At 40.2% G+C, this 18,969-nt stretch overlaps 1 pseudogene; it reads right to left on the bottom strand.

The window, feature by feature from the left end:
* Nucleotides 1–9,643: 9,643 nt before the first annotated feature.
* On the bottom strand, nt 9,644–14,843 carry LOC101417616 (signal peptidase complex subunit 2 pseudogene; annotated as a pseudogene).
* Between the last annotated feature and the right edge of the window lie 4,126 nt (nt 14,844–18,969).

Genomic DNA, 18,969 nt, shown 5'->3' with positions numbered 1-18,969 from the left:
TCATCTTTGGAGACCTGAAATTCTCAATCTCACTGACTATGGTAATAACTCATTATAAGGTAGTGCAAACATCTAAGGTAATGGTGGGTGGTAGAGAGGGATATGAATCTAGAGGCCTTCACACTAAAGCAGTTGAACTGACACTGGTCCAGTGTAGGTGACATACTGTAGTGTGAGGGGTATGCAGTCATTAAGTGAGGGCTAGACAGGAGATTTCATTTGAGGAAAGGATAAACACTCAGATTTGGTTGGTTGGTTGGTTGGTTTTTAAGTGAATACAATGTATGTTTTTTTTCCTGTGCAAACAAAATTGCATATCAGGACTTGAAAAGGCATTTTCCATAATTTGAGCTTTTCTAGTTTTTAATGCTGTCCTTTTTCTTATTAAATATTTGCTTGCCTAAATGGCTCCCAGATTAGATGGGGGTCTCTGTTTCCTTTTTTAAAGTTCCTTTATTAAAAGTGGCTAAGCACAGAAAGCTATTTTTGTTTGCTATTTTGAATTTTGTGACTATATGAGTTTAATGAAATGTCTGAAGTGTCAGAATTAAATGTGCTTTTTTGGTAATAATTCTGTTTGGAATAAAGTTTTTTAGTTTGTTTGCTTGCTTGTTTTTTAAAATCGATCCTCCTCGATTTTCTCTTGTGGTTGGGTAGTTTCTTATTACTAGCACTTACCTTTTTTGTGGCAGATTAGTCTATTCTTTACATTGATAAAACATGTAGCATACTACTCTGACTCTTAGCAACTTCACCTGAGGACTTGTTAGGACTAATCCTGTTTATCCATCTTGTCTGGGTTCCACATAAATTAATTTTCCAGGCAATTTAACTGCAAAGCATTTTGGGTTTTTATAAAGCTCTTTCTTAAATGTAATTAACCTTTCCTTACTGAGTATAAACGTTCTTGATAAATTTAGCTTATCAGTCACTTATGTTCTAACAGTGTACAGATGCTTATTCCCAGGCTAAATGGTTTGGATGTCGGTGCTTCTAGAGTTTTTTTGTTTGTTCTTATCTACTTGTCTTCACAGCTGCTCCTTTTTAGTGCAGGTAACCTGTTAGGAGAGTGTGTAGTTATAATAGCCACACTGTTGGTTTACAGACACTTTTTTCTTTAGGAGATTCTGGAAACTAAAACCGGGACCTTGTATATGGGAAGCAGGCACTTAACCACTATATCCACTCTCCTACAGGCTAAATTTTAAGATCTTTCCTTGTCTACAGGGATACTTGAGGTTACCAATAAGAGATCTTTGAGTAGGGGAGCAATTGCCAGGTAATGCCTCTAAAATTCCAATTTAGTGTAGTAATTCATAATGAGAAAGTACACTATCTGAACTTTACATTTATAATTGATACAAGGGTTGTTTACTGTTGTACATATCATCTGGTGAAATGTCATTTATAGCAAATATAAAGCTTTAGATTGTAGAGTGAGGGGAGTATGTGGAGAGCGTTTGTCAGCACACTAGAGGATGGGGCCTAGGGGAGATGTGCACAGCTGCAGAGCACTCCCAGTCATCCCAGAGGCTAGCTCACATCTTAATCCATTTATCTGAACTTTCCAATTGGGGAACTTTTTTCCCCAGATGAACATGTTTGACTTTGAGATAAAATTAATCTACTACATTAATTCTCATCTCCCTTCAACCCATTCTTTATATTGCTGTCAAAAGTAATTTAAAAATTTTTTTTTAAATTTTTCTCTTCCCACCCCCTTATTTGCACTTGCTGTGTCTGTTCATCTTTGTTTAGGAGGCACCAGGAACCGAACCTGGGACCTCCAATGTGAGAAGGAGTCATCTAATCACTTGGGTCACCTCCATTTCTTGCTTTGTTGTGTCTTGTTAATGTTTTTCAAACACTTGTGTCTCTGTTGTGTCATCTTGTACCAGCTTGCCATGCCTGCCTGTCGCAGCAGCTTATCTTTGGGAGGCACCAGGAACCTCTTCCTGCTTTGTTGTGTCTCTCATTATGTTTTTCTTCTTGTGTCCCTCATTGTGTCATCCTTTTGTGTCACCTTGCCGTGCCTGCCCGTCATGCCATCTCTTTGTCTTCTTTAGGAGGCACCAGGAAATGAACCATGGACCTCCCTTGTAGGCGGGAGCCGAACAACTTGAGCCACATCCGCTTCCCTATTTTATTTTTAACAGTAATTGATAACACTGGGGTCAGCAAAACATTATCCCTGAACACACCTTGGTTTTAGATAAGACCTTGCTGTTACTTTGTGGTAACAAAGTATCACAAATTGGATGGCTCAAAGCAAGAAACATTGTTTCTCAGTTTTGGAGACCAGAAGTCTGACATTGTCATCAAGGTCACGCTCCCTCTGAAGGCTCTAGGGAGGACCCTTTATTGCCTCAGTCTTTCAGCTTCTGGGGGCTCCTGGCAGTCCTTGACACAGATGCCTCACTCCATCTCTGTCCCTGTTGTCACATTTGTCTTCTGAGTCTTTATCCAAATTCCCGCACCAAGTCCGCCAGTCATTGAATTTAGGGCCCGTCCTAATACAGTATAACTTCACCTTAACTAATGTCATCTGCAAAGATCCCATTTCCAAATAAGGTCACATTCTGAGGTTTCAGGTGGGCTTGACTTGGGGACACTTCAACCCAGCTAGCTGGGCCTCTGACCTCCACAGCTACCCATCTGTGTTACTGCCAAGACTATGATAATTTCTATCAGCAGCAAGGGAAAACTAATACATCAAGCTGTAACAGGTCTCATCTAAGTCCAGGCATGCCCAGGTATCCATTCCAAAAATAAGCATTAATATTAACATCATTTTAACCATTTTTAAGTGCACAATTCTTTGACATTAAGTATATTGACAATGTCGTATAACTTTTACCATCTAGCTCCAGAACATTTTCATCAAATGAAACAAAAACTTGTACCCATTAAGCAATAATGCCTACTCCCCTCTTCTCCCAGCCCTGGTATCAGCTGTTCTGCTTTCTGTTTCTATGATTTGCTTATTTTAAGTATTTCGTCTAAGAGAAACCATAAAATATTTATTTTTCTGTGTCTGGCTTATTTCACCCGCCATGGCTATCTTAAAGGATCATCCCTGCTGTACCATGTATCAGCACTTCATTTCTGCTTTTGGTTGATTATTTCATTGTATATATTCACATTTTTAAATTCATCTGTTGATGGACACTTGGGCTAGTGAATAATGTACCTATGAACACTTTTTTTAAAATTTCTTTGTCTTTATTTTTTTTAATGTTACATTAAAAAAATATGAGATCCCCATATATCCCTACCCCCACCCCCCTGAACACTTGTATAAATATCTGTAGAAGTCCATGTTTTCAATTCTTTTGGAGATATACATAAGAAATAAGATTTCTGGGACATGCAGTAAACCCGTGTTTAACTTTCTGAGGAACTGCTAAACTGTTTTCCCCAGAGCTGCACCATTTTACATTCTCACTAACTGATGGTTCTTGGTTCTTTCTCCACATCCTTACTAACACTTCTTTTATTTTTTTTAAACATTTCTCCCCCACTACCACCACCACTGCTTGCGCTTGCTGTCTGCTTTCTATGTCCATCCACTTCGCATTCTTCATTGTCTACTTGTTTTCTCTTTAGGAAGCACCGGGAACTGATCCTGAAACCTTCCAAAATGGGAGAGAAGCACTCCATCACCTGAGCCACCTCAGCTCCCTGGTTTGTTGTGTCTCTCACTGTCACTCCACTGTGTCTCTTTTTGTTGCATCATCTTGTTGGGCCAGCTGTCCTTGCTGCACAGGCCAGCTTGTTGTGTTTTTTTTCCTCACCAAGGAATTGAACCCAGGACCCTCCCTATGGTAAACTGGAGCCCAATCACATGAGCCACATCCGCTTCCCCCCTTTTTTTTTAATCGCCATCCTAGTGAATGTGAAATGGTATCTCATAGTTTTGATTTGCATTTCTCCAATGGCTAATGATGTTGAGCATGTTTTCCTGTGGTTATCGGTTATTTGAATATCATCTTTAGAGAAAGTTCTATTCAGATCCTTTGCCCATTTTTAAATTAGGTTGTTTTCTCATTGTTGAGTAATAGGCGTTCTTTATATACTCTTTTTTTTTTTTTGAGGAGGTACCAGGGATTGAACCTAGAACCTTGTACATGGGAAACAGGCACTCAACCCCTGAGTTATAACTGCTCCCCTCTTTGTATGTTCTAGATATTAAACCCTTGCAGCTATGTGATTTGCACATATTTTCACTCATTCTGTTTTTTTCCTTACCCCCTCATCTGTTTGCAGGTTGGTCTTTTTGCTTATTGTTTGTGCTCATTGTGTGTTTTCTTTAGGTGGCACCAGGAATTGAACCCAGGACTCCCATGTGGGAGGTGAGCACTCAACTGCTTGAGCCACATCTACTCCCTGCTTGTTTTTTGTTTTTGCTTATTGTCTATTTGTTGTTTTTGCTAGTTGTCTGCTTGTTGTTGTTTTGTTTTTGTTTTGTTGCTTGAGGTCTACTCATTGTCTGCTCATTATTTGTTTGTCTTTAGAAGGCACTGGGAAGGATCCTGGATCTCCCATGTGTGAGGTGGGCATTCAACTGCTTGAGCCACCTCTGCTTCCCTCTTTTTCTTGATAATGCCCTTTGATACAAAAAACTTTTAAATTGTGACAAGGGGAAACGGACTTGGCCCAGTGGTTAGGGCGTCCGTCTACCACATGGGAGGTCCGCGGTTCAAACCCCGGGCCTCCTTGACCCGTGTGGAGCTGGCCCATGCGCAGTGCTGATGCACGCCAGGAGTGCCCTGCCACACAGGGGTGTCCCCCGCGTAGGGGAGCCCCATGCGCAAGGAGTGCGCCCCATAAGGAGAGCCGCCCAGCACGAAAGAAAGTGCAGCCTGCCCAGGAATGGCGCCACCCACACTTCCCGGGCCGCCGCGGACAACAGAAGCGGACAAAGAAACAAGATGCAGCAAATAGACACAGAGAAGACAACCAGGGGAGGGGGGGGATTAAATAAATAAATAAATCTTTTAATAAATAAATAAATAAATTGTGACAAAAATCCAACTATTTCTTTTATTTGCTCATGCTTTGGGTGTAAAATCTAAATCCTTTGGCTAGTAAAAGGTCCTAAAGATATTTCCCTATGTTTTCTTCTAAGAGTTTTAGAGTTTTAGTTCTTATATTTAGGTCATGTATCCATTTTGAATAAATTTTTATTTCTGGTCAGAGATAGGTGTCAAAATTCATCCTTTGCATGTGGATTTCTATAATCACAGTACCGTTTTTTGAACAGATTATTCTTTCCCCATTTGATGGACTTGGTGCCCTTGTTGAAGATCAACTGGCCATAGATGTGAGGGCTTACTTATGGACTCCTCCCTTGGTATGATGTGTCTATCCTTATTGCCAGTACCATATTGTTGTTTTGTTTTTGTTTTTCCCACATTGTTTTAATTACTGTAGCTTTGTAAGTTTTGAAATCAGGAAGCATGAATTCTCCAGCTTTGTTCTTTCTCTCAAGATTGTTTTGACTTTTTGGGGCTCCTTGGATTTCCATATGAATTTTGGGGGTGGTGGTGCCAGGGCTGGGGATTGGACCTGGAACCTCGTATGTAGGAAGACAGTGTTCAACTACTGAGCCACGTTAGTGCCCCTGAATTAGTTTTTTTTGTTTGCTTGTTTGTTTTTTTGTTTTTAGGAGGCACTGGGGGGAGCAGATGTGGCTCAAGTGACTGAGCTCCTGCCTACGACATGGGAGGTCCCTGGTTCAGTTCCTGGTGCCTCCTAAAGAAGACAGCTAGATGGCATAACCATTAGGCATGGCAAGCTGACACAGCAAGATGATGCAGCAAGAGACACGAGAAGAGAAACATAATGAGAGATACAACAAAGCAGGGAGCAGAGGTACCCAGTGCCTCCTAAAGAAGACAGTGACCTGACGTGATGGGCAGGCGCGGTGAGCTGACACAAGATGACACAAGAAGCAACACAGGGAGGAAAAAACATGAGAACACAACAAAGCAGGCAACTCTGGCGGCTCAAGACATTAGGTGCCTCCCTCCCATATTGGAAGTCCTGGGTTCAGCTCCCAGTGCCTCCTGAAGAAACAAGGAAGATGAACAGACACAGGAAGTGCAAAACATCAAGGCGGGAGAAAAAATAGTCTTTTAAAAAAAAAGATGAATAGAGAGCAGACAGCGAGTGCAAAACAACTGGGGGCCGGGTAAAATAAATAAAATAAGAGGAACTGAACCCAGGACCTCCCATGTGGGAAGCAGGTGCCCAACCACTTGAGCCACATCTGCTCCCTCCATATGAATTTGAGAATTGGCTTTTCCATTTCTGCAAAAAGGCTGCTGGAAGACCTCATTGACTGCCACAATAAACAGGGCCTCAAACAGCAGGGAACCTGAGGACTCTACAGTCATCTAGATACTACAGAGGGCAGACATGCTCAGGAATTCAACACCCTGTCAGTGGGCCTTACTTTGGAATTTATGCTCCCCAGTGTAACAGAGTTAGACTCATTTATAGCTTTGCTACACATGGCTCTTCTGCCCTTTTCTTTGAACCTATAATTAGTACTATACTCATTAAATCTATGTCCCAGAGACTTAAATCTTTGGTCTGTTCATGTGCTGGTTGAGCCCTGAATCTCAGCAGAGCTGCAACACCTACTCCAGTTCATTGGACTCACCTAGGACAACTGAAAAGGAGATGAGGATGACAGTGCCCATCCCAAGGAACAGAATTTGTGCAACTGCAAGCAAGGTATTTCCATCCATCTGCCCCTCTCAATTAGAAACAGAGTAGGCATCACCATTCCCAAATCCTCATGACTGGGGAATGAACAATGGACTAAAAGAGACTTATTACTATTCTATTATAGATTTATTATTCTAGCAATGGAAAAACTTTTTTCATTTATATAAAGGCAGTGGCCACCAGTCGTTCTGAGGGGAGATAGAGGGAATAGGTCTAATCTGACGGCATTTTTGAGACATTGCAATAATGGATACAGACCATTATACATTTTGTCATAACCTATAAAATTGTATGGAGCAGAGTGTAAAGTATAAGATAAACTATAGTCCACAGTTAGTAACAATGCTTCAGTATGTATTCAATTGTAACAAATGTGCCTCACTACTCAAAGATGTTGATGTGGGAAAGTGAGTGGGAGAAGGGTGGAGCATATGGGAATCCCCTAATTTTGGATGTAACATATTTGTAATCTAAAAAAAAAAAAAAAAAAAAGGAATTACTCCATATTCCCAACTCCCCTAAATCTCTGTCAACCATCAATCTTCTTTCTGTCTCTATGGATTTACCTATTTCGGATATTGCATAAAAATGAATTTCAAAAAAAGTCTGCTGGGAGTTTGATAGGTATTTCATAGAATTTGTATATTGCTTTAGATAGTGTTGACATAAGCTTAAACATATTAAGTCTTCCAATCCATGAACATGGGATCTCTTACCGTTTATTTAGATCTCTTTAAATTTCTTACAGCAATGTTTTATAGTTGTCAGTGTATATGTCTTTTACCTCCTTGGTTAAAGTTATTCCAAGGTATTTTATTTTAGATGCTATTGCAAATGGAGCTGTTTTCTTAATATTCTTTTCTGATTGTTCACTAATAGTGTATAGAAATACAACTGCTTTTTGCATTTTGATCTTGTACCCTGCATTTTGCCAAATTCATTTCTTAGTTCTAGTAGCATTTTTTTTTTTTTTTTAGGTACTGGGCCAGGGGGCTGGTGCTCAACCACTGAGCCCCCTAAGCTGGTTTTTTCATTTGGTTGTTGTTTGTTGGGTTTTTTGTTGTTGTTGTTCTTTGTTTGTGTTTAGGAGGTGCCAGGAACCAAACCCAGGACCTCCCATTTGGGAAAGAGCATTCCTGTAGATTTCTGGGGGATTTTCTGTATATATGATCATGTCATTTGTGAATATGGGTAGTTTTGCTTCATCCTTTCCGTTTGGGATGCCTTATTTCTTTTTCTTACTTGATTGGAATAACAGTGATGATAGCAGGCATCCTTGTCTGGTTCTTGATCCAGGGGGAAAGCTTTCATTCTTTCATTTTTGAGAAAGTTTGTTGTCAGGATTTTTGTTTTGTTTTGCTTTGTTTTTTGAGGTACCAGGGCCAGGGATTGAACCCTGGACCTCTTATGTGGGAAGCTGGTGCTCAATCACTGAGTCACATTGGCTCCCCTGAGTTGATTTTTTCATTTGTTTGCTTGTTGTTTGCTTTTTTTGTTTGTTTTTTGGAGGAACCGGGGATCAAATCAGGCACTCAACTGCTTGAGCCACATCTGCGCCACTGTTGTTTTTTATAAATGCCCTTATCTCATTAAGAACATTCCCTTCTCTTCCTAGTTTTCTGAGTGTTTTTACCATGAAAGGATGCTGGATTTTGTCAAATGTTTTCTGAAGCAATTGAAATTGTTGTTTTGTTTTGTTTTTTCACATTTTCTTTCTTAATAAAAAAATAAAGAAAAAAATATTAGAAAATGACAATTAAGAAAGGGCATAAACAAAGAAAAAAACATTGTCTAGGAATATGCTAGACAAGAAAACTAAAAATGTCACTGGCTTCTTTAATTGGTTGAGCATAAAATGTAACAGTCAGAAGGTTTGTTTGTTGGTGTTTTAGGAGGTGCTTGGGATTGAACACATTATCTCATACATGGGAGGCAGACACTCACCACTAAACTACATTTGCACCTGAAGGTCTGGTTTAAACAAATTAAAAAGCTGTGCTTTTTTTAAGTCCGCAATATTAAATATATACACATCCACAAAAATGGTGTGTGAAGGAAAGCTGTCATACACAAGAAGTTTGTATCCTGAATTCCTATGGAGAACAACTTTTGAAATAGGAATTGACACAATAAATCCAGCAAAAGGTTTAATAATTTTAAAAACTGGTTCTTTAAATGTGACATGGCACAAAGCTATATTATATGAAGTACTGAGCGATAAAGGAAGAACTTACTGCTCTTTTTTCTTAAAGATGATTTTTTTTTAAGATTTATTTTTATTTATTTATTCCCCTCCCCTTGTTGTTTACATTCACTGTCTGCTCTGTGTCCATTCTCTGTGTGCTCTCTGTGTCTCTTGTCTTCTCTTTAGGAGGCACCGGGAACTGAACCTGGGATCTCCCATGTGGGAAAGAGGCGTTCAGTCACTTGAGCCACCTCTGCTCCCTGCTTCATTGTATGTCTCATTGTATTTCCTTTTGTCTCCTTGTTGCATCAGGTCACTGCACCAGCCTATCATGCCACCCTGTTGTGCTAGCTCACTGTCTTGCTCATCTTCTCCAGGAGGCACCAGGAACAGAACTCAGGACCTCCCGTGTGGTAGGTGGGAGCTCAATCATTTGAGCCTCATCCACTTCCCACTGTACATTTTTAACAAAAAATGCTTTTCTGGAAAAGCAAATTGAAACAATGTAATCAGCAGATCAAGAAGGCTACAGCCAGACGTCAGAACTACAACTTCTGATATCTGTGCTAGAAAAGCCTATTTATTCAGAACAGACTAAAATTGCAGGACAAAACAGGCTTTTTTAAAATTCTTACTGTACCCACTTTAAGTCCTCTGCTTGTTTTCTTCCCTACCCCATACATCAGCCTGATCCAGCAGAAAGACAGCTGTTTTTAGAATTGACTATTTTACTTTTTTTTCTGTAGCAAGACTGTCACAGAGCCTGGATATTTCAGGTTTTTACGCATCCATGACCAGTGCGCTGCTTTGGTTAAATAACCTAGCGATGGACTTGGTGGATTCAGTTTTCTTCTGCTTTATCAGTGGAAGATAAAGGTCAGCTTCAGGCTGTATTTGTCATCGAACCTTTTCAGACTGGAGGACTGTTGCCAGATATCATCAGGATCCATCCCTGTAGGATCTTTTCTACAGGCCATGAGAAAGATGCTCTTTTCCTTATATGAGGATATGACACACAAAGCCAAAATGGGCTTGGACCCTCAAAGGGGTGTGAATAATCCCAAATCAAAGCCACTGTGGCAAAAAACAAAACAGGAGATAGTACAAATGGTGAAGTGACAGTCAATTAGACCACAATTCTCCACATACTTGCACTTTCCCAGAAGAACCTTTTTGGCAGAATCAAAGAATTTTTCACAACTGATCAATCCCACTTGTCAATTTTTACCGGCTTGTCATCAATCTTCGATTTCTCCAACAAGCCACTGTGGCTATTGCCTGTCCCCCTGCTGGGGCCACCACCAGTTCCACCACCACCCCTACCACTTTCCTGCCATGTGCAGCTGCTGCCGCCATCTTGGCCGCCTCTGAGTGTGTGTTTTCGTTTCCTTTATTGTATTAATGTGGTATATTATACCAATTGATTTTCTTATTTTGACCCACCCTTGCATTCCTGGAATAGACCCCACTTGTTCATGGTATGTGATCCTCTTAATATATTGTTGGATTTGATGTGCCAGTATTTCATTGAGGATTTTTTTCTTCTATAATCATAAAGGATATTGGTCTATAGTATTATATTCTTGTGCTATCTTTAACTGACTTTGTTATTGGCATAATGCTAGCCTCATGGAAAGAATTAGGAAGTGTTCCCTCTTCTACAATTTGGAAGAGGTTGAGAAGAGATGGTGTTAATTCTTTCAGACTTGGTATAATAGAATTCAGCAGTGAAGACCTCTGGGCCTGGGCTTTTCTTCTTTGGGAGGTTTTGAATATGCTTACATCTCTTTATTATGGTTTTGTTGAGATAATCTATTGCTTCTTGAGTCAGTTTAGGTTATTTCTATGTTTCTAGGAATTTCTTTATTTCATCTAGGTTATCTAATTTGTTGGCATGCAATTATTCATAATCTCTCTTTTTAAAAAAATCTGTGTATTTATTTTTATAGGTTTAGTTTACGTTTTATTTATTTCCTCCTCCCACACGCCGCTTGCACTTGCTGTCTCCTCTATGTCCATTCACTGCACATAGTGTCAGCTTGTCTTCTCTTCTTGTCTTCTTGTTAGGAGGCACTGGTAACCAATCCTGGGACCTCCAACGTGAGAGAGAGGCACTCAGTTACTTAAGCCACCTCAGCACCCTGGTTTTTTGTTGTGTCTCTCATTGTCTTTCCTGTTTCCCTTTTATCGTTGTGTCATCTTGTTGCCTCAGCTCGCAGCACAGGCCAGCTCTGTGTGGTGTGGGCAGCTCACCTTCACCAGGAGACCCCAGGAACCAAACCTGGGACCCCCCATATGGTAGACAGGAGCCCAATCATTTGAGCCACATCTGCTTCCTTTATATTCTTTATAATCCTTTTTATTTCTGTAAGGTTGATGGTAATGTCCCCACTTTCATTCCTAATTTTAATTATTTCTGTCCTCTCTCTCTTTTTCTTTGTCTTTCTGGTTAAAGGTTAGTTAATTAGCGATCTTTTCAAAGAACCAACTTTTAGGTTCATTGATTGTCTCTATTGTTTTTCTATTCTCTATTTCATTTATCTCTGCTCTAATCTTTTTTTTCTTTTTTTAGGAAAAAAAAGGAAAAAATAGCTTTAATCAAGTAAGGAAGAAGAATGGACTATATAATTGGCAAATGGTATCTAGTACCTGCCACACGAGGCTGGTAAGAAAATCTCAACAAATTAATGTAAATTTTCCAATGGCCCTTAATTTACAGAGCAGTTAAAAATGATTTAGAAATTAAATCTATTTTTCTGCTCTAATCTTTATTATGTCCTTCCTTCTGATAATTTTGGGCTCAGTTTGCTATTTGTTTTCTAGTTCCTCTAGATGAGAAGTTAGGTTATTGATTTGTGATCTCTCATCTTTTTTAATGTAGGCATTTACAGCAATAACTTTCCCTTGGAAAACTCCCATAAGTCTTAGTATGTTGTGTTTTCTTTTTCATGCATCTCTAAATGTTTTTTAGTTTCTCTTGTGATTTCTTTGACCAATTGGTTGTTTAGAGTGTTTTATTTTCCACATATTTATAATTTTTCTAATATTACTTCTGTTATTAATTTCTAGCTTCATTCCATTGTGGTTAGAGAAGACACTTGGTATAATTTCAATCCTTTTAAGTTTATTGAGATTGGATATAGGACCTGACAAATGGTCTATATTGGAGAATGATCCATGTGTACTTGAAAAGAATGTGAATTCCGCCGTTGTTGGGTAGAGTGTTCTATACTTTTCTGTTTTATAATACTCTTTTTCCTTATTGGTTTTCTGTCCTGATGGTCTATCAATTATTGAAAGTGGTATATTGAATTCTTCAAGTATTATTATGGAACTCTATTTCTCCTTTTACTTTTGTCAATTTTTTTTAGATGACATAGACTTTATTTATTATCTTTTTTTTTAAAGATTCATAGATCACACAAAATGTTACAATAAAAAACATGAGAGGTTTCCATATACCCCATTCCCACTACCCCACTTCTCCTACATCTACATCTTCTTTCATTTGTGTGGTACATTCATTACATTTGATGAGTGCATTTTGGAGCATTGCTACACAACATAGATTATGGTTTTTGTTGTAGTTTACACTCTCTTCCAGCCCATTCGGTGGGTTATGGCAGGATATATAATGTTCTGCATCTCTTCCTGCAATATCATTCAGGACAATGCCAAGTCCCGAAAATGCCCCCATATCACACTTCTTTTTCCCTCTCCCTGCCTTCAGCAACTCCTGCAGCCATTATCTCCACATCAATGATATAATTTCTACCGTTGCTAGAGTCACAATAATTCTATAGTAGAATACCAGTAAGTCCACTCTAATCCATATTTAGGACCATCCTGAGGACCCTGGGATGGTGATGTCCACTCCACCTCTAAATGAAGAGGGGGCTTGGATCCCACATGGGTGATGAATAGAATTCTCCTTCTTGCAGCTGTAGACTCTCTTGCTTCCCTGGTTTGGTGGTTGACCATCCTCACCTCCCAGTTAGCTGACTTGTGTAAGTCCAACAAACTGGAGCATAGGTGTTGCAACTATGCTGAGGCTCAGAGACCAGCTGGCACATAGACAGTCCAGAGATTTAAGTCTCCTGAGCATACACCAACCTCAGTGCCAACCACAGGTTCAGTAAAAGTGACAGAAGAGGCATGCGTGGAGAGGTCACATCTGAGTCCAACTCCATCACACTCATCACAAATTCAAAGTATGGCCCACTGGCAAGGCACTGAACTCCAGATCCATCTGTCATGACCATAGGGCCCAGGTGTCTCCATAACCCTCAGGAACACCACTACCTGGGGTTGTATCTACTTTGGCTGTCTCTGAGATCCTGCTGAGATATACATAAGTGTGACCCCTCTGGTGACCTCCCAACTCATTTTTAATTCTGTTAGCCATATAAACTCATTTGTCTTTACCATTTCCCCCTTTTATTCAAGGTCTTTTACTAGTTGAATCACCAGCTGGTGCTCGACAGTAATCCCTTGGCTCCAGGGAGGCTCATCCCCAGGAGTCATGTCCCATGCCGGAGGGAAGGCAATGCATCTACATGCTGAGTTTGGCTTAGAGAGTGGCCACATTTGAGCAACGTGGAGGTTCTCAGGAGGTAACTCTTAGGCATCCTCCAGCTCTAGGCTTAGTTGAAATTTCAAGCACACGAGCTCATAAGCATAGTCATCAGTATCAAGGGCCCATCATTGGACCATCCTTCTTCTCTGCTCCTTGCCCTTGTACTTGGAAGATTTTTGCTGCTCCATTGGGGAGTGCAACAGAGTTTCCCAAAATGGGAACTCAGCACTCCCTCAGTTGTCATGTGATACTCTACTCTCTATGTCAATACCCAATGAACATCTGAATATATCTATATACCTTATATATGTGCCTTGGAGAACTCCCTCCCACCCATGCATCCCCCACCAATGATACCCCACATCAATGCTTCTCCCCTGCCATAGTTGAACCCCTCTGTGATCCAAAACTTCTTCAAAAATTAAGTTGAATATATTGTCAAATTCAATTAATAGGAAAATGAAATAGTAATGATAGGTTTAAAGATTAGAAATAGAATACATAATAATTTAGAAAAATTAAAGTAAAAAATAAATTGGGGTATTAAAAAATGAAAAATATCATAAAAATTTTTTTGACATTTTGTCTTTCATCACAGTAATAGGTGTTGCTGTCTATGTACAGTGGCAAGGCAATCTCTTCCATTTCTTCCTCAGTATCTACATTTTTTTTTTTATTACATCTTCAAAAAAGTTTTAGGTCACAGTAAAATCACATATAGAGTATAGGGAACTCCCATGTGCCCAATATCAAACACTTTTCCCCCTCCCCAGCAATGATCTTTTTACATGTGGATGTTACATTTGGTGCAACTGATGTACAGATATTGAAACATAGCTACCAACCATGGTTATATTATGGTTTACATTTTAGACTGTACACTTTTATAAATTTTTGGTTATATTATGGTTTACATTTTAGACTATACACTTTAATAAATTTTTGGTGATATTTAACATGGCCTGTATCCATCACTGTAGGATCATACAGAACACTTCCATTGCTCTCCAGTTAGCCCCACTTCCAACAATTACGTTCCTTTTTCCTCCTCCCCTCAGGGCCCACAGTGACAACCAAGCTTCACTGTTTGAAGGACAAGGTTCATAGGTACTTGCAACAATGCAGAGGGCTTGACAGACTAGTCTGTCCTCCCCCATTGGGAATCTCCCATGTTCTTGAGAGACACCCACCCTTCTGTTTGATAACATCAGGCTGTAGTATATTTCTAAAATTTTTTTTTTTAATGTGGGTAACTTATATACCACATAAATTTCCCTTTTTAGCCCTTGTTCAAATATACAATTCAGTGGTATTACTTACCGTCCCAAATTCTGCTGCCTTCACCATCAGTCATTGCCCCAATTTTTCCATCACCCCTACTCTAGATAATTTATTTCTGGACTCTCAATTTTGTTCCATTGAAGTTATGTCTAGCCTTATGTTCACACTATACCATCTTCCTAACTAGCACTGAATTAATTTTTGAAATTGGGACATGTGAATCTTTCTACTTTGTTCTTTTCAAGATTATTTTGGCTATTCTGGGTGCCTTGAACTTCCAGGTGAATTTTAGGATTAGCTCATTAATTTCTGCAAAAAATAACAAGCTGAGATTTTGATAGTGGTTGCACTGAATCTGTAGGTCAATTTAGGGCACATTGATCATCGTAACAATATTAAGTCTATTAATCCATGAGCAAGGGGCATCTTTCCCTTTATTTAGGTTCTTTAATTTTTCAACAATATTTTTGGTTCTCATTATACAAGTCTTGCATTTCTTTTGTTAAATTTTTTCCTATGTATTTTATTCATTTTTATTCCATAGTACATGGAATTGCTTTTCTTACTTTCATTTTCAGATTGTTCATTGCTAGTGTACAAAATAAAACTGATTTTTGTTCGTTGATATTGTATTCTACAAAATTTCTGAACTTATTTCTTAGATATAATAATTGTTCAGTTGATTTTCAGAGATTTTCTATGTTGGTCAATAGAGATATGTTTTCTTATGCCTTTGCATCTTGTATATTTTTATTTTCTCATTTTCTTGCTTAATTACCATGGCTAGTACCTCCAGAACAACATAAAACAAAAATAGCAAGAGCAGACTTTGCTCTCTTGTTCTGGGGGATAGGGGGATAGCTTTCAGTTTTTTACCTATAAGTATGATGTTAGCTCAAAGTTTTCATATATGCTCTTTATCAGGTGAGGTAGTTCCCTTCCATTCCTAGTTTCTTGGTTTTTTTCCTTCTTTTTCTTTTTTCTTTTTTTTTAATCATTAAAAGTTGTTGGTTTTGATCAAATGCTTTTTGTGCACTATTCAGCATCAGCTTCTACAGCAGCCTTTAAACCAATCATGTTTCTTACTTGCTGCTGCCTTTGGTGCTGTTTCTCCTCCTCCTCCTCCTCCTCCTCCTCCTCTTCCTCCTTCTCTCTCTTTTTTTTTTTTTTTTTTTTTTTCATATCATTTTTTTTATTGACTTTGTAATAATATTACATTAAAAATATATATGTGAGGTCCCATTCAACCCCACCCCCCCACCCCACCTCTCCCCCCCCCCCCCCCCAGCAACACTCGTTCCCATCATCATGACACATCCATTGGATTTGGTAAGTACATCTTTGGGCACCTCTGCACCTCATAGTCAATGGTCCACATCATGGCCCATACTCTCCTCCATTCCATCCAGTGGGCCCTGTGAGGATTTACAATGTCCGGTGATTGCCTCTGAAGCACCATCCAGGGCAGCTCCATGTCCCAAAGCCTCCACCTCTCATCTCTTCCTGCCTTTCCCCATACCCATCAGCCACCATGTCCACTTTTCCCAATCCAATGCCACCTCTTCTATGTGGACATTGGATTGGTTGTGTCCATTGCACCTCTATGTCAAGAGGAGGCTCAGATTCCACATGGATGCTGGATGCAATCCTCCCACTTTCAGTTGTAATCACTCTAGGCTCCATGGTGTGGTGGTTGTCCTTCTTCAACTCCATCTTAGCTGAGTGTGGTAAGTCCAATAAATCAGATTGTAGGTGCTGGAGTCTGTTGAGGCTCAGGACCTGGCTATCACATTGTCAGTCCAGAGACTCAAATCCCCTAAATATATCTTAAACCCCAACGTTAACTGCACCTCCAGCACATTAGCATGAAAGTCTTATGAAGGAAGATCCCATCTGAGTCCAGATTCATCACACATAAACACCAGTTCCAAAAAGGGGCCATCTGACCTGGTAGTTAACCCCATCGGCCATGACCATAACTCCCATGGGTCTCTTTAGCCCTCGAAGGAACCGATATCTGGGGGTTGTATCTGCTTTATCTGTCTCTCTGACTCTGCTCAGTTGTGCATGAGGGCAATCCTTCTGCCAGCCTCCAGACTCTTTTTTAGAAACTCGTAGCCATATAAACTCATTTCTCTTTTCCATTTCCCCCTTACTTTAGTTCAAACAGCATTTTAAAGTCATGTTATTTTATGTAGACAGGGATATTCTGCTGATCCGCATTGAACCTTCCGTATAAGGTCATTTTCCAGTTGCATCATCAGTTGGTAGTTGATAGTGGTCCCTCGGTGCCAGGGAGGCTCATCCCCGGGTGTCATGTCCCACGCTGGGGGGAAGGCATTGCATTTACATGCTGAGTTTGGCTTCGAGACTGGCCACATTTGAGTAACATGAAGGCTGACAGGAGGAAATTCCCAGGCACAATGTTGCTCTAGGCCTTGTTCTTATTTTAGGCTTATCAGCTCACAAGCATAGTCATTAGCATCAGGGGCTCACCGTTGAACCCTCACTCCCTCCCGTTCCCCGCCGCTGTACCTGGGAGACTGTCGCTGCTCCCCTAGGGACCACGACAGAGCACCACTGGCCAGGAACCCAGTACCCCCCCTGCTGTGGTTTTTAATTGTTGCCACTATGAGTATATCCAAACATTACCATGCACCCTGGACATATGTTCTGTACAGCTCCCTGTCAGCCATATATCACCTGTCATTGGTATCCCATACCAGTATCCCTCCATTGCCATTGTTGAAACACTCTGTGATCCAGAACTCCCCGAAATTTGAAGCCCAATATAATGTCATGGTCCCTTACTAGGGAATGGCATATAGCGAGGGATTTAAAGGTTAGATAAAGAACTTGGATAAAGTTAGATAAAGAACTTAGATAAAGAATGTTGACTTGAAAAAATTCTACATCCTATCTTTTTTTTTCCCCCCCCCCCCTAATTATTCAGCTTCTCTTCACAGGAGTCCTAGACCACAGCAATGCATATATATAATATACAGCACTCCCATACATCCCCCACAAAAACCTTTTTCCTTCCAGAGCAATACACTTACACCCTATTCACATCATATTTACTTAACGTGATGTACAGAGTCTGAGACATTAGGTTTCTAACAAGGTGACATCTGTGCTTACATTATGGTGCATACTTTAGGATACACAGTTCTTTACATTCTTAGTTATCCTATGTTTTACATTATGGTTTACATTATCAGTCTGTCATCTCCTATATGTTATGGTGTAATATTACATGTTTTATATCCATCCTTGTGTACTCTCAAGAAACTCCTCTCTTACCCCCCATTTACCTTGGTTCCACACATTTAACGTCCATTTTCCCTTCCACCTTGGTGCCCACAGTGACAGCCAACCTCCGTTTCCTGAGGAGCCACTTCCAGAGATAGATGGAATAGTGTTCAGGGCCTAACTTGCTCAACTGCCCCAATGCCCTGGGAGCCACCCTTTCTCTCGAGGGATACAGTTCCCTCTATTTGGTGGCATCAGTCCTCCCCAGGATGTGGGTCCACCCCCACTCTCACTACTTGGGTTTCTACCCCATGGTGACACCCACTCTGGCAGAATGAGCATTTAGACATTCCCCAGGAGCCCGTCCTGCATCAGACCCTCCCCTCCGAGCATTGTAAACAGGTAACCCTCTTTATTATATTTTGATATGATTTTCTCGGCATTTTACTCTCCACCAACACCTAACCCTCTCCTGTGTTCGTATGCTACCCCTCCCTCCCCCCACTTTTGGGCAATGTCACCCATCCGTCCCTCCCCAGCCACCCTCAAACCCGCAAAGCCCCAACCAAAGGCAACCCCTTGCCCCCCTTTTATCTCTTCTTTGTGTTCATACTTACCACCATCTCGTCTTAAATTCCACCCCTGCAGACATCGGCTCATATCCTTCCTCCACCCTCCGATTTCCTGTAAGCCTATCGTTCAGTCTCTTGCTATCTAAGGCAGCTTGTTTATTTCATATCATTGAGGTCATGTAGTATTTGTCCTTCAATGTCTGGGTTGCTTCACTCAACATAAGATTCTCAAGATTCATCCATGTTATCACATGTGTTTGTAGTGTGTTTGTTCTTACAGCCGAGTAGTATTCCATTGTGTGTATATACCACATTTTATTGATCCACTCATCTGTTGATGGGCATTTGGGTTGATTCCAACTTTTGGC

This window comes from Dasypus novemcinctus, chromosome 8 (assembly GCF_030445035.2).
Source record: "Dasypus novemcinctus isolate mDasNov1 chromosome 8, mDasNov1.1.hap2, whole genome shotgun sequence".
NCBI lineage: Eukaryota > Metazoa > Chordata > Mammalia > Cingulata > Dasypodidae > Dasypus > Dasypus novemcinctus.
This window is presented reverse-complemented; position numbering and strand designations above follow the sequence as displayed.